Genomic DNA, 13,892 nt, shown 5'->3' with positions numbered 1-13,892 from the left:
GGAAAAAAATAATAAAAACACTGGGCTAAGTTGAAGATTCATCAGCACTTCTCTACGTACGCCATTAAGTGAAGCTACTCCCAAGCATATAGCAAAAATGCACTAACAAAACAATAAAGAAGGTAAGTTGGAGATTGGAGAGTTTACTTAGAATCAACGAAAGATGAAGCTAGCTACTTCCCAATATACACATCCAGAACGAATGTATCTACGCAAGTGGACCTAACGTGGTTACAGCCTTAATTTAGTTTTAATTTTACATGTTACAGAGCATACATAATTTTGTTTTCCACTCTAATATTGCTATGTACATTCAGTCTTTTAATGAAGAAGTCGCGCTTCGTAAACATACAATGCACTATTAATAATCTAATGATGGAATATTATGTTGATTCAACGGGGTGCACAAACTTAATTACCATGAACTATAATTGAGGTAGGCACCCGGGCAGACTCCATTTTATTTGTGCTAACAAAGAGGAACTGTGCAAATAGAAAATGTAACCACTGTCAGTTGTTGGAGAGAAAGAGAAAAGCATGTACGTAACTTACAAAGCAGGACAACGAAGGTTGGTATTTTTTATCATTTTTTCTCAATTATCAAAGAATTAACTAGAGTTTTGTCAATCAGAATTCATTATTAAAAGAATAAATGGGTTTTGCGTATGGGAATGACAAGAATGTGTCGCTTCAGTTTTGAGCAGATGATTATGCCAGTGGCGGAAATATAACGGGCCCTAGAGCGCAAAATCCTTTACTCGAAAAGCTTCTCCACGCAGTGGTACCCGTCTCAGTAGTAATGTTTGTTCCTGACTCAAATATTGTTAAACGTAGTAACTAATTCATAGATACTGCTCTTATTGCTATCACACACATAGAAGGAGGGACTTGAAGAAAATATTGCGAGGGGGACAAATAAATAAATAAATAATCATATTCAGTCGTATTGTTTCAGCTCCTTGATGAAGGCCCCCTTGCCCCCAAGATAGGCTCAAGATAGTTAGCAGTTCATTCTGTACATCATGCGATATCCACTTGTACTGTACGAATCTAGCTGTAACCATGTTGCAAGTTCCTTACAATCTCCACACCGAAGGCTTAAATTTGCTTGTTTCATCACTATGTTCTCGTATTGCAAGCCCTTATACAGTTAAATAACGGAGAGAGGATATGATTTTTAGTTAAGCAGTTGCAGTTTTCTTTCATTTGCTTCACTTTTTCATTAGAAATATGGCCAAGCACAATAACATCTTGATTCTAGAAATTCATATTTAATTACAACTTCCCGATGGCAACCCGATCTTTCATTCCCTCTTAACTTTTCTACCCCCTTCTTCCAATTAGAAAACCCACTGGAAGAGAACTGAAAATGACGTCCGTCGAAAATTTGTTTGCAAAGTTTGCATAAGATTACTATTCTGTATTGTATCCATGGAACTGCTGGTTCTAAGACAGCTGGCTGATACCTACGTTTATGCGCCTTTTCTCCTTTGAGAATTTTCTTTTCTGTTCCTGTTGGAACAACACTTCCATTTTGACACATGACAGTAACTAACACTAGGTTCAGGTTCAATTTCACGACATGTAAATTAAATAACTTTTTTCGTTTTTTGGGCGCATTGATCATTACTTGTCATATCAGTGCTACCAGTGTTGGTTGGAGCTTCAGTGCTCTATTAAACGCGTGTTTTGCAAACGGCGTTTTCTATCGAATAAGAAGGCTGTTCCTAATATTGGATTAAAGGCATGACGAAGTTTACAACAAATATTATTGCTCCTCTTTGTTAATTCTTCCTCGACTGGGTTATATTGGAGGGGCAAGGACCCACCTTTAAATATTTGGGGGCCAAAAGTGTCCTGCCCTCCCAAAGCTGGGGCCTCACACATCCATATGGATAATCCCGAAAGCACCAACGTTTTGAGTTGCCCGCTAAAGTCCAGAAGGTCCAATGTCGTTAGCTTCCCGCGCTTGGACCTGCTCATCACTGGGGCTATGGTAAGAATGTGGATAATCCCGAAAGCACCAAACTTTTGAGTTGCCCACTAAAGTCCAGAAGGTACAACGTCGTTGGCTTCCCGCGCTTGGACCTGCTCAGGGGTATGGTAAAAGGATAGCCAATCACTACCCACCATTCACCGCGCTCAGCGAACCACGAGTAACCAAGCTAGCCACTTCCCATAAACGTCACTACAACTTTTTGCGGGGAGCCAACGACGTTTATACCTTCCGTACTTTACAATCAACATAGGTATTCGTTTACTATTCTAATGAGACTGGAATGTAGTGGTAGTCTTAGGAAACTACATAGTGATTTTTTTCATCTTCATCTATGTATTTCTTCTTTTCTTTTGAAAAGTATTTTACTTTTGGCAGGAGTAAAAAATGGGGGGAGGGGACGCGGGAGGATGTCGTTCCCTACTTCCAAAAATATAGGCTATATGGCTTCCCTCCACTTCCGCAATAAATACAATGAGCAAAGGCAGGCACAGTGGATGGCGTTATGTCATCAGGAGCGTCATTTCAGATTTTGCTTTGAGGGGCAGGCCCCTTGATATAAGTAACATTTCGCGTTTTTCACTCATTTACTACTATTCTATTGATAAAATCTATATAAATCTCAAACTCAGGGGGCCAATTGCCCCTCCCTACCCCCCTAAACGACGCCCCTGAATGCGAAATCGATTCATGGAAATCGATTTATGTGATCCTTTATTGCGTTTCTTTCTTCTTGTCCTTTTCTTTTAAGTGTTCGTATCTTCTTCCCCTCTCGTCGCCTTCCAAAACGCAGGTTTCTTGAAGATTCTTAATTGTTGTTCGAACAACGCGCTCACTTATACCAAAGTGTGTCCATAAACATCTTTCTGCAAACTTTTATTCTTTCACCTTTTACTGAAATATAGTAAAACATTGTTTTTGTACGTCGAGATCCTTTATTCTTTGTAGTTCTTTGCAGAGTTTCGACAATTTCTACATGTTGGCTTATGTATTCTCTTTGAGTCTGCAGATTTCCGGTGTAATATGCATTCAAAATATTTTCTCTGGTTTCTTGGTTATCTTTTAACAAATAACATTTTCTTCCTTTGGATGAGCATGACCTGAGCATGAAGGTCTTAGTACTCTTCTCGGTGGAATAACTTTTCCTGTAGTCGAACTGACATATTCGTGCCCTTTGTTCCGTAGCTTTTGGCTTCGTTCCTTCTTCGAACTTCGAACAATAGCCGCGATCGTGTTTTCTTCTGGAGAACCATCTATTTGAAACTGTTCAGGTGAAGCTGTTGTTTCTGGAACGCATGTATTGGTGTTTGTATTTCAATAACTTGTTTGCATTGCCAAATTTACTTCCCTTTTTAAATAATACACGTTGCTTGGTAGTGTGATGTTTACAGTTTGTATCATTAATGAAATGATCCCAACAAAGTAATATTTCACAACGGGTACAACTAAAAAATACCTCGTCCTTTCAGTTGCTACTTTCGCAGACGTTACGGTTACGTGATGTAGGATTGTAATCAGGATCACTTATTGACTCATTATAGAAATCGCTGGTAGACGTGTCCTCAGCTTCGCACCGTCGGCGCTCCAATTTGTTTGCAATCACAGAAAGAGGTACATCTTCATCAAATGATACAGATTCACATGTTGTTCCAATAACTGTCCCTTTGTACCATTTTCTATCCTGTGCCCAGTAAAATTTAACTTCTGTCCCAAGTTGTGTGACTTTTTCTTTTCCTATTGGTCGAAGTTCCTCAGAACTAACGACGTTTTCACTGCCGTCTTCCCACTTCACCAAGACATCCATCTTAACGATGCAAACAGCAACCGTAAAATGAAGTTCAATGTGGTAGAGTGCATGTGTACTCAAAATTGTAAACAGAAAAAAAAATGTAGTAAAAATATAAAGCTTCTTTTTGTATATGAGAACAAATGTTAGTCCTCAAGCGACAGGATTGATACATTCCTGTATGTTACCACCGCTATGCTATGATATACACTTACACCAAAATCAGATTAATATTATTTCTTGCACGCGAAGAGAAAATAAAGCATTTCTTTTTCTACCGGAACTATTGCTACTAGAAGCGCTACGATTGATGTATTCCTTTCCTTTACTGCCGCAATGCTATGAGATACGCCTATATTGAAACTTAATTTAAATTTTCTCTGCCCGACAAAGAGACATAACTTGAGATAGGGCGTTACGTCTGGCGGAACAGTGCTCGAATCGGAGATACGACAGAACTATGTAACTCCTGTGTTTTTGCGTTTTGAGTTACGGCGCTTCGTCAGGTGTTGTAGAGTACCCATATATATATACTTAAGAGACCAATAACTAAATTTACGTAAAAATGAGATACGTCGTTATGTCAGCCAACCGACAACATGCCAAATTGTAAAATGTAATCATATTGAATTAAAGTACACACTGACCTTGCATTTATACAATGCAAACATATTTTTTCAAGGTAATACATAATCAACCGTTAACAAACAAGACAAACAGAAAAATAATATTGGTAAAATATTTTAAATGGTAACTACCAATATTTCTGGTACTTAGATACAAGTTACGTTGAGTAAAATAATATCCAAATGTATGTTAGTTTCCTTTTCTTTCTTACAAGAATATGAGCTCTGTCTAGTGGCAACAAAATTATTGTTAAAAATGTTCTCATTTTGAACTTGTCTAATTGATTATTTTAAGAGAAATACTTCTATAAATAAGAAAAATACCATAAAATAAATTTTCCAACAAAAAATTCGTCATAAAATGGGTGGTTTAAATATAAATGTATTTAAAAAAGAGCTGCATTAGACATTAATGTCCTCGGGCGGAGTATTTCTACACACTGTAGGGAAGTTGTATTTTGTTTACAAGTGTAGGTTTATTAAACTAAAACCGTTACTACAGACGATTAAAATGAGTAAATGTATATAAAAGAGGACTCTATAATGTATTAATTTTCGTCTGCAGAGTACGGCAGCACATTGTATTTCATATTCACAAATGTAGGGTTACTAGCGTGAAACCATTACAAATGCTATAGGAACTCACATTGCTGCGAAAATCATATAAAGGTAGTTATAAATACAATACACAAGCAATAGTCTAAGCTACTTTACTAATCTAACCTATCCTACTTTACTAACGTGAACTACCCTACCATACTTATTATACTGTAGTCAGCCCTACTACACGTTGGTGCGTGTTTCTCACATGATTAATCGTTTACGTAATTATTTGAACATGCGCCAGGCAAATAATAGTGCAGAATGTCTTAAACACTCACAAAAAATCTTAGAAGTGAAGTAAAATTTTAAAATTTGAATATTAAAATTAAAATTTTACGGTCAGTAATATTAAAATTTTACGGCCTATTGTAAATCTGCACACTCATTAATGGACTCAATCTGAAACCATCAGGAACTAAATCTGGCATTGAGTTCAGCATGGATAATAGGGATAAAAAGAATGGTAAAAATAACCCGAAGTTGAAAGTTTGCGTAGTACGTAGTTGACAAAATATTTTTGCACTATAGCTTTTCCTTTTAAACTAAAACAATTTTAAAGCATAACAACGCTTCCCAATCATTTTCATTATTTGGAGTTTGAAATCAATCAAGGGAGTAAATTCATACCAAACATGGAATTTGGAGCCCAACTAGGCTTATGGCTTTCATCCAGGGGAGCATAAGTAATAAGTTATACATTCGTGACGTAGTCTATCCTGTTCACTTACAGTATTTAGAACCTTTATTAAAAAATACAAGGTCTAGATTTCCAGCAGAATAATGCACGTTTGGCAGAGCAATTCAAAAAGCTATACTCGGTATCCGATTTTTACCCTGACCTGTCAGGCTTACTGTCCCTATTATATACGTGTACGACATAGTGGAATAACTCTGATCACTAGTCTGGCTTCTAAACGCATCGCTCTGCCAAAATCTACGGCGAACATGGAATATGATACACGAGACAGACATTAAACATATGTAGTGTACAGCAGGCAATCTGCCCTAACAATGCTGTTGTGGGCATTGGGAATGGTTAAACACGTACTATTAAAATAAATATTGTACCTTTTTTGAAGACCCTGTGTAACATGTACGGAATGCCCAGGAGTTAGTGTTAGAAATACGGTTTGTTCAAACTTTAGGGTAGATGTGAGATATACAATAGGAATTACCCGCAAGGTTAAGAAAGGAATCAGATGTATCAAGAAGGTGGCAGAAGTGACGTATGTGTTGCAAAAATAGACATTATTGAGCTTGGTAGTAAGCAGAACATACTGAAACTGGTGATAATCGATGATATTGTTACTTGACTGGACATGGAGGGAAATTAAATAATCCACCGTAGAAAATGTTCTTCTGTAAGGTGACAACAAGCATTGAAGGCAAGAAGCATTAGGAAGAATTTTTTTTAAAAAATGCTCAAGGCATAAGTTATATAGATAAATTGAAGAGACCTTCTTCCAGCATTGGATTAACCATGGTTGAATTTGATAATACATGTACAAAGAAAACTTAAGAACACACTTCCTTTTATTTTTGTCCACATTGACAATTTTGAGGAAACAGTGTTTGTAGGACTTTTTCTAAAATATCTCTAGAAAATTTTGGAAACTGTTATTTACATATCACGTCTTGCATTGTGAAAACTTAAATAATTCTATTTTTTTTTTAAAAAAAAGAAAGAAAAAGAAAAGTGAAAAGAAAAGAAACAAACAAAGAGGTGGAACGTATTGTACTCCAGCAGTTCATTTCGGATATTACTTCCATAACAACTTCTAAATAATATGCTTAAAGTTCGGAGTTTCGTGCTCGACAGTTTCATTCCAGCATTTCTCCACATCGACAGAAAATGCAAAGTTAGGAGACAACTTCCTGGAAGAAGCATTTTATATGGAAATTCTAATCTTGTTTCGTTATCCCAAGTCTAATTGAAAGACGAATGTCAACACAGCAAGATTTCACATACAGTAACAAAATAGTTTCTAAAGAACTACAAATCATGCTAATGGTAAAAGCGTCCATGCTTGCGACGAAGACTTTTCACTTCAATGTTTGAAAATTTCAATATGTTTTGCATTAAGAACAACACAATCTACAACGAAAATTAAGTACAAAATCCTGAGATTCTCTTCGTACATGATTGACTGACTGAGTTCTATTTACGTCTATCGTCAGCAGGCTATAAGCAGAGCTAGAGATTTCGGCGCCCAGGGCGAAGTAGAATTCCGTGCCCCCTATACTCATCTCACCAAGTTTTTTCTTCTGTCTTTGGGCAGATCCTGCAACAGTCAAAAGCGATCATTATGTATTCTTTTGCAAATAAGAGCGCTATCTTCAAGAGGATTTTGGACATTTTGTTAAACTTGACAAAACTACCTTTAATTGGTATACCAATCCACTTGGAGATCAGTTATGGAAATTTACAATACAACTATGTACAATGTTTCATACTATCGTTAAGAAATGAAATTTCAATATATTAGAAATTATGCGCTTTTAAAAATCTTCGAAATTGGTGAAAGGTTCACAGCTCTAATTTCCAGTAAAATTGTAAACTTTTGAAATGTTATTCTCTATGGATCCACACAAATAGCATTTTAATTTCGATTCTTTTACGGTAATCGAAAAGAAATGAAACTTCTTGGTGTGGAAGGCTCCGGTTTGATTCCTGGCGGGAGCTCATGTGGTTCGGATCCCACGTTAATCTGTAGATCCACGTCTTATATACCCTCGCTGCTGAAAGGAACGGTAAACCCAAAATCAAATCAGAGAGATACACTTAATAATAAAAAGTAACAGTGTCCCTTGTACAACACGTGAAGGTGTTTGGTTTGTATGGCGTGATATTTTCTCAATTAAGATTGAAACTAGTAGTGGTACCAGATTTCTACCACTTCTGGATGTAGTACAGAAATTAGAGTGGAGATGTGTTGAGACTCTTGATTGATTGCAGAAATCCGCTTTTCGCTATCTATTATCGTTTTGTTCTATAGTGATCAACGTTCAAACCGAAAACGTTTGATTTCTACCACTTCCGGTTCGAATATCATGTCCATCAACCAACTCGATTCCTAACTTTTGACCCTCTACATCCCAGCCATCAAATTCATTAAACTGAAACCACTTCCGGTTTGAATATCACCCCTATCAACGAATTCAATTCCTAAAATTTTATCTTCTACATCCTAGCCATTAAATTCATTGAATTAAAACCACTTCCAGTTTGAATATCGCCCCTATCAATGAACTCAATTTCTAACTTTTGACCTCTATATGCTAGCCATTAAATTCATTGAATTAAAACTACTTCCGGTTTGAATATCACCTCTATCAATGAATTTAATTCCCAACTTTTACCCTCTAAATCCCAGCCGCTAAATTAATTTAATTAAAACCACTTCCGGTTTGAATATCATCCCTATCAACGAACTCAATTCGTAACTTTTGACCCTCTACATCCCAGCTATTAAATTAATTGAATTAAAACTACTTCCGGTTTGAATATCATCCCTATCAACGAACTCAATTCCTAACTTTTGACTCTCTATATCCTAGCCACTAAATTAATTGAATTAAAACCACTTCCGGTTTGAATATCATCCCTATCAACGAACTCAATTCCTAACTTTTGAACTTCTACATCCCAGCCATTAAATTCATCGAATTAAAACCACTTCCGGTTTGAATATCATCCCTATCAACGAACTCAATTCCTAACTTTTGAACTTCTACATCCCAGCCATTAAATTCATCGAATTAAAACCACTTCCGGTTTGAATATCATCCCTATCAACGAACTCAATTCCTAACTTTTGAACTTCTACATCCCAGCCATTAAATTCATCGAATTAAAACCACTTCCGGTTTGAATATTACCCCTATCAACGAACTCAATTTCTAACTTCCGGTTTGAATACCACCTCTATCAACGGGGTTGACCCTCTACATCCCAGCTATTAAATTAATTGAATTAAAACTACTTCCGGTTTGAATATTACCCCTATCAACGAACTCAACTCCTAACCTTTGACCCTCTCCATACTGATCAAAATTGACAGCGATTCTCAAGTATTCCTTAATATTTATTGTCTCCTAGACGGATAGGGTTTCACTAAATCAAACTCACAAATAAAATTGATGATGAAACACAAAATCTTTCACATATATTGTTCCACTTTTAAAGTTACTTGTCACTTCAAGGAATCAGTGCGTGATGATAGGCACAGAGGTACGCAGAACTTTATTTCAGGGAGTCCAATACTTTTCGGAAGTCCAAATTGAATATAAGGTTAAATCATATTAAAATTTATAAAATTACAGTTAAAATTAGCCTAAATACACAAAAAAAAGTTGGGAATTTGAGGGGCTGGACTCGCAGGACCTATTCCCTGAATACATCCTTGATGATTACGTATCCGAAACATTGTGAGATTTCAAACTAAACTTTGGTGGATGTTGAGTATGAAAAATGCGGTTTTGAGCCACTGACGGGCTTTGATATGAGTGTAAATTAGCACGAAAAAAAATTCTTCGTAATGTAGTGAATACACGTATAATTGTCACCGATACAAATAATTGTACTTACCAAGTAACTCCTAATCAGTAGATGGAAATAAGAAAGAAAGCACAAACCTGCAACAGATAAAGAAAACTAATTTCAGTACTAATAAAAATAATGTTTATCTGAGTAATTGGCACTTTACACTTACTATTACACATTTGTTCCACAGATTTTGCAACACTTGTATATATAATAGATGTTTTTTTTTTAATTTCAAAAAATATCACGCTAACATGCATTAAAAGATTGTAATGTAATTAGGATAACTCAAGTTGGCCTAATAAAATTGTAATGTTAATATGGCAATGCTAGTGGGTCTTATAATATTGCAATGTTATTACTATAACACTAGTGGGCCTTATAAGATTGTAATGTTATTACTATAACACTAATGGGCCTTATAAGATTGTAATGTTATTACTATAACACTAATGGGCCTTATAAGATTGTAATGTTAATAGGATAACTCTAGTGGGTCTTATAACATTGTAATGTTATTAGGATAACGCTAGTGGGCCTTATAATATTGTAATGTTATTTATACGAGTATAACGCAGTAGTAGAGACCGCAAACGTCCAGAAAAGTGTTGCTAACCCCCTATGATAATAATGATCTGTTTATTAAATTTTTATAAATTTTATCCTATTTTGTGGTACACTTTATGGTGATTTTATGATATTATACTGTTTTTGGTGATTTTTTAATATTTCTAGTGATTTTATGATAATTTTATACAGTATTTAGTGATTTTTTTCATATTTCTAGTGATTTTTTAGTGTTATTATCAAACAAAATTATTGTAAAATATTTTTGGTAATATATTTGATATTTAAGTTGGAAACACTTGATGGAAACACACAAATGGTTGAGAATACCAAGGTAACTTCCTCAGCCTCTAAAGAAACTTGTTCCGTCCCTTTCTTGTCCTTCCCTGAAGCGGTGAAGAACAGGTGAATGAACTTGAAGAAACTACCTGGAAAGGGTGGGAGGAAGGAGACACAGGTGCACGAAAGAATGCTAGGAATTCCTTTGTTCACGGAGTAGATAATTTTCGTAGATCGCGTATGCAAATTAGGGTAGGTTTGACAATAGGTCTATTGTTAAGAGGAATGTGGTTTGTCCTTGAGTACACATGTACACGTACGCAGGTGGGAACAATGGATGCTGCAGATGTGTGTATATGTAATAAATTAGAGTCATTGACATGACGGCTTCCTTTATCCTTTGTTGACAGAGAAGTGGTTGGAGTGCGTACGTGACTGAATGCATGTACACAGAAGGAATTGTTTAGGGAGCGCAGCTGTATGTTAATTTTTTTTATTTAGGACAGGAATGTCGTTGGAAGGACTACGTGTCTGGATGCACGTACGCAAGGGTTGAATGTTTTGATAGATGAAATTTTTGATAATGGGTGGAAAAGTAAAATATTTAAATCATTGTAGGGAGGCCTCTTAATAGATAGTTGAAAGAACAAAGTGTCCTTGTTGTGTTCTAGTATTGGTTATTGATATTTTTATTGATAGGTAGATAAAATATTCATATTATGTCTAGAGATCATATTGATTGAATAGAGGATGAAAATCTAATCAAGTATGTTAATTTGTATTAATTTATGTTTAAATTTGCATGAATTATAAGCTGCTTTTGGTTCTTAGGAGATAGGAGAATATAGCCTGGTAAGAGGTAGTTCTTTCTGTTCTAACTTGTTTGAGCTTTGAGGCAGGAGGTGGAGCTTGTTAACTTGTATAGAAAGACTCCAGCAAATGAAAACCAGACTTGGAGAATAGATTTACAACTTTTTATTCCAACCCAAAACTTGTAGAAACCAATAATAAAAGGAAAGAGGAGGGACTAGGTAAGAACGAAGAACGAATGATAATTTGATTCCCATTGCTTGAAGGAGGTCCTTTACTGCTTAAAGATCCCTTTTCAATTGGCCTGTCCCCTGTCAACCAGCTTGTTTTATGATCCTGCCACTCGAGGATAAGGAAGATCGACCCTTCCTTACCTGAGTTGATTTTTATTGCAGGGTGCAATAAACCTGATACCTGGCTTTAGGTTTATGAGGGGGTACAATAAAATCTTTACCTGACCAGAGTCTTCTTTCCTTCTTTGCAGCCAAACAAGATTTCTTTAAAATATTTTTGCATAAATTAGATTAATGAATTAATTATTCATGAATATTAATTAGTTGGTAATGAAAGGGTTAGAAAGAAGAATTTTTCGTATTTAGCGTTTATTTAGAGGTATATTATGATATGTATCGTATAGATTAGTATATATTGTACACACATACCCAGATATTGTGGGAGGAAACGGAGACAACTCTAAGAAAAGTATCTTATGCATTTATATGGTCTTTTCACTGAATGATAGGGGATTTTATTGATCTTTTAATGATGTTTGGGTGTACGAAACACAACTGAATCACAAATGACGTATGTATATAAATACTTTTTGGTAATGGACGTATGTATACGTGTTATTGCTGATATGTGGACAGGAATATATGTGGTTGCATATTATGTTTTGTACCCATGTAAGTGTTTTATAGTCACCTTTAACGTAATGTAGGGCTGCATAACTTCTTCCTTGGTGACATGTTTGGTGAATGCAAACACCTGAAGTGTTTGTATTGTATTAATATTGGATTGCATTGTAGACATGTATATACTGACTCTTTATGCATGTACCCTTATCTTCAACGTAATGTTGGGTTCTTTGGTGGTATGCTAGGTGAATGCAAACACCTGAAGTGTTTGTATTGTATTAATATTGATTTGTATTGTAGAGTTATATATAGTGACTCTTTATGCATGTGCATTATCTTCAACGTAATGTTTGGTTCCTATTGGTATAATGATGGACGCATAGCTTTTATCTTATCGATTGTACTGTAGACATATATTGTGTCTTATTATACATGTAACCTTACCTTGATACGATTGTTAGGACCTCTTATGATGATTCTAATGCTGCCTTGCATAACCTTAACCTTTGTTTGTTTTGTATCGTTATATGTTGTGGTGCTTGACGTATGTAACTGATTTAACCATGTCTTAAATATAGTTGAGATATATATTGTAACTTTTACGTATGTAAGTGCTTGCTAGACATATCTCGGTTGTATTTTAACCACATATATCATTTTTAATTTGCAAATAATTTATTTGTGCGTCCTTGTAGAAGACATTACGATGTCATCAGGGTTTGCAGTACATACTGATTTATTGTATGCTGTCACATAAATAACCTTATATGAACCATATGTATTCTTTTCCTTTATCTTATATAGAATACCATATTTATTTATAAGATACCAATATTTTGTATAAAGGTTTGAACGTCACATAAAGTATTATTAAACCATGTAAAAGTGATAGGTAAATACTTGATATGACACAGTATATGTATTCTTCCTTTATCTTATATAGAATACACATACTTCTTAATATGATACCTATTATTGGGTGTATAAAATAAAACATGGATTTGAAATTTGTGTTATTTGTTTATTAGCATTAATTCTTGTTCTACAGTAGTAGGCTATTATTGATTAGAGATATTTATATATATTTGTATTTAGGTGATTGATATATTTATAAGTATTCAATATAATAAATAATTATGTATTTGCAATTGTGATATTTCAATTGTATATTTCCGTATTTACAATATTGATATTATTAATTGTATTTTTCAATATTGATGTTTCATTTATATATTAGAATATTTACATATTTACAATATACTATTTACATATTTATAATATTTACAATATTTATATTATTTACAATATGCTATATACATATTTATAATATTTACAATATTTACATATTTACATTATTTACAAAAACAATATACTATTTACGTATACACATATATACACGTAGGGAAGTGCCAATTGACGAGTGCTGTGAAAATATTTATGAAATTTGTTTCTGTCCGAGATTATTATGATTATGTCACTATGTTAGGACATATTTAACATAACATATATACAAATATTTATCGAACACTTATACCAATAATATCAATTATACGACACACATATTACTTTGATACCCGTACGGTAATGTTCTAAACTCGGTCATACTGTGAGGATCAAGTCGACGTCTTTTATTTTCAACTTTTTGATGTGTTTTAGTTTCAGGCCTGGATACAATGACAAACCCCGGCTTTCGAACAATCCTCCCTGGATTGTTTAACTGTTTACTGTCAACTTTATCGTGAATTAGATTATAAAAATGATCAAAATTAATTTCCTGGCGCGTACGATGATTTAAAGTTATACCCCTAATTTTAAATACATAATC

General features: G+C 34.7%; 1 long non-coding RNA gene across 1 annotated transcript in view; it reads right to left on the bottom strand.

Moving 5' to 3' along the window:
* Window positions 1-13,892, bottom strand: part of LOC145665699 (uncharacterized) — a 531,121-nt gene that overhangs the window by 144,602 nt on the left and 372,627 nt on the right. The window contains exon 2 of the long non-coding RNA XR_014127603.1: window positions 9,600-9,646. This is a non-coding gene — a long non-coding RNA (uncharacterized LOC145665699). The remainder of the gene's footprint in view (window positions 1-9,599; window positions 9,647-13,892) is intronic.

Source organism: Thermobia domestica, chromosome 12 (genome assembly GCF_964235325.1).
Source record: "Thermobia domestica chromosome 12, izTheDome1.hap1.1, whole genome shotgun sequence".
Classification (NCBI taxonomy): domain Eukaryota; kingdom Metazoa; phylum Arthropoda; class Insecta; order Zygentoma; family Lepismatidae; genus Thermobia; species Thermobia domestica.
The sequence above is the reverse complement of the archived record's forward strand: the minus strand, read 5'-3'. Positions and strand labels throughout refer to the sequence as shown.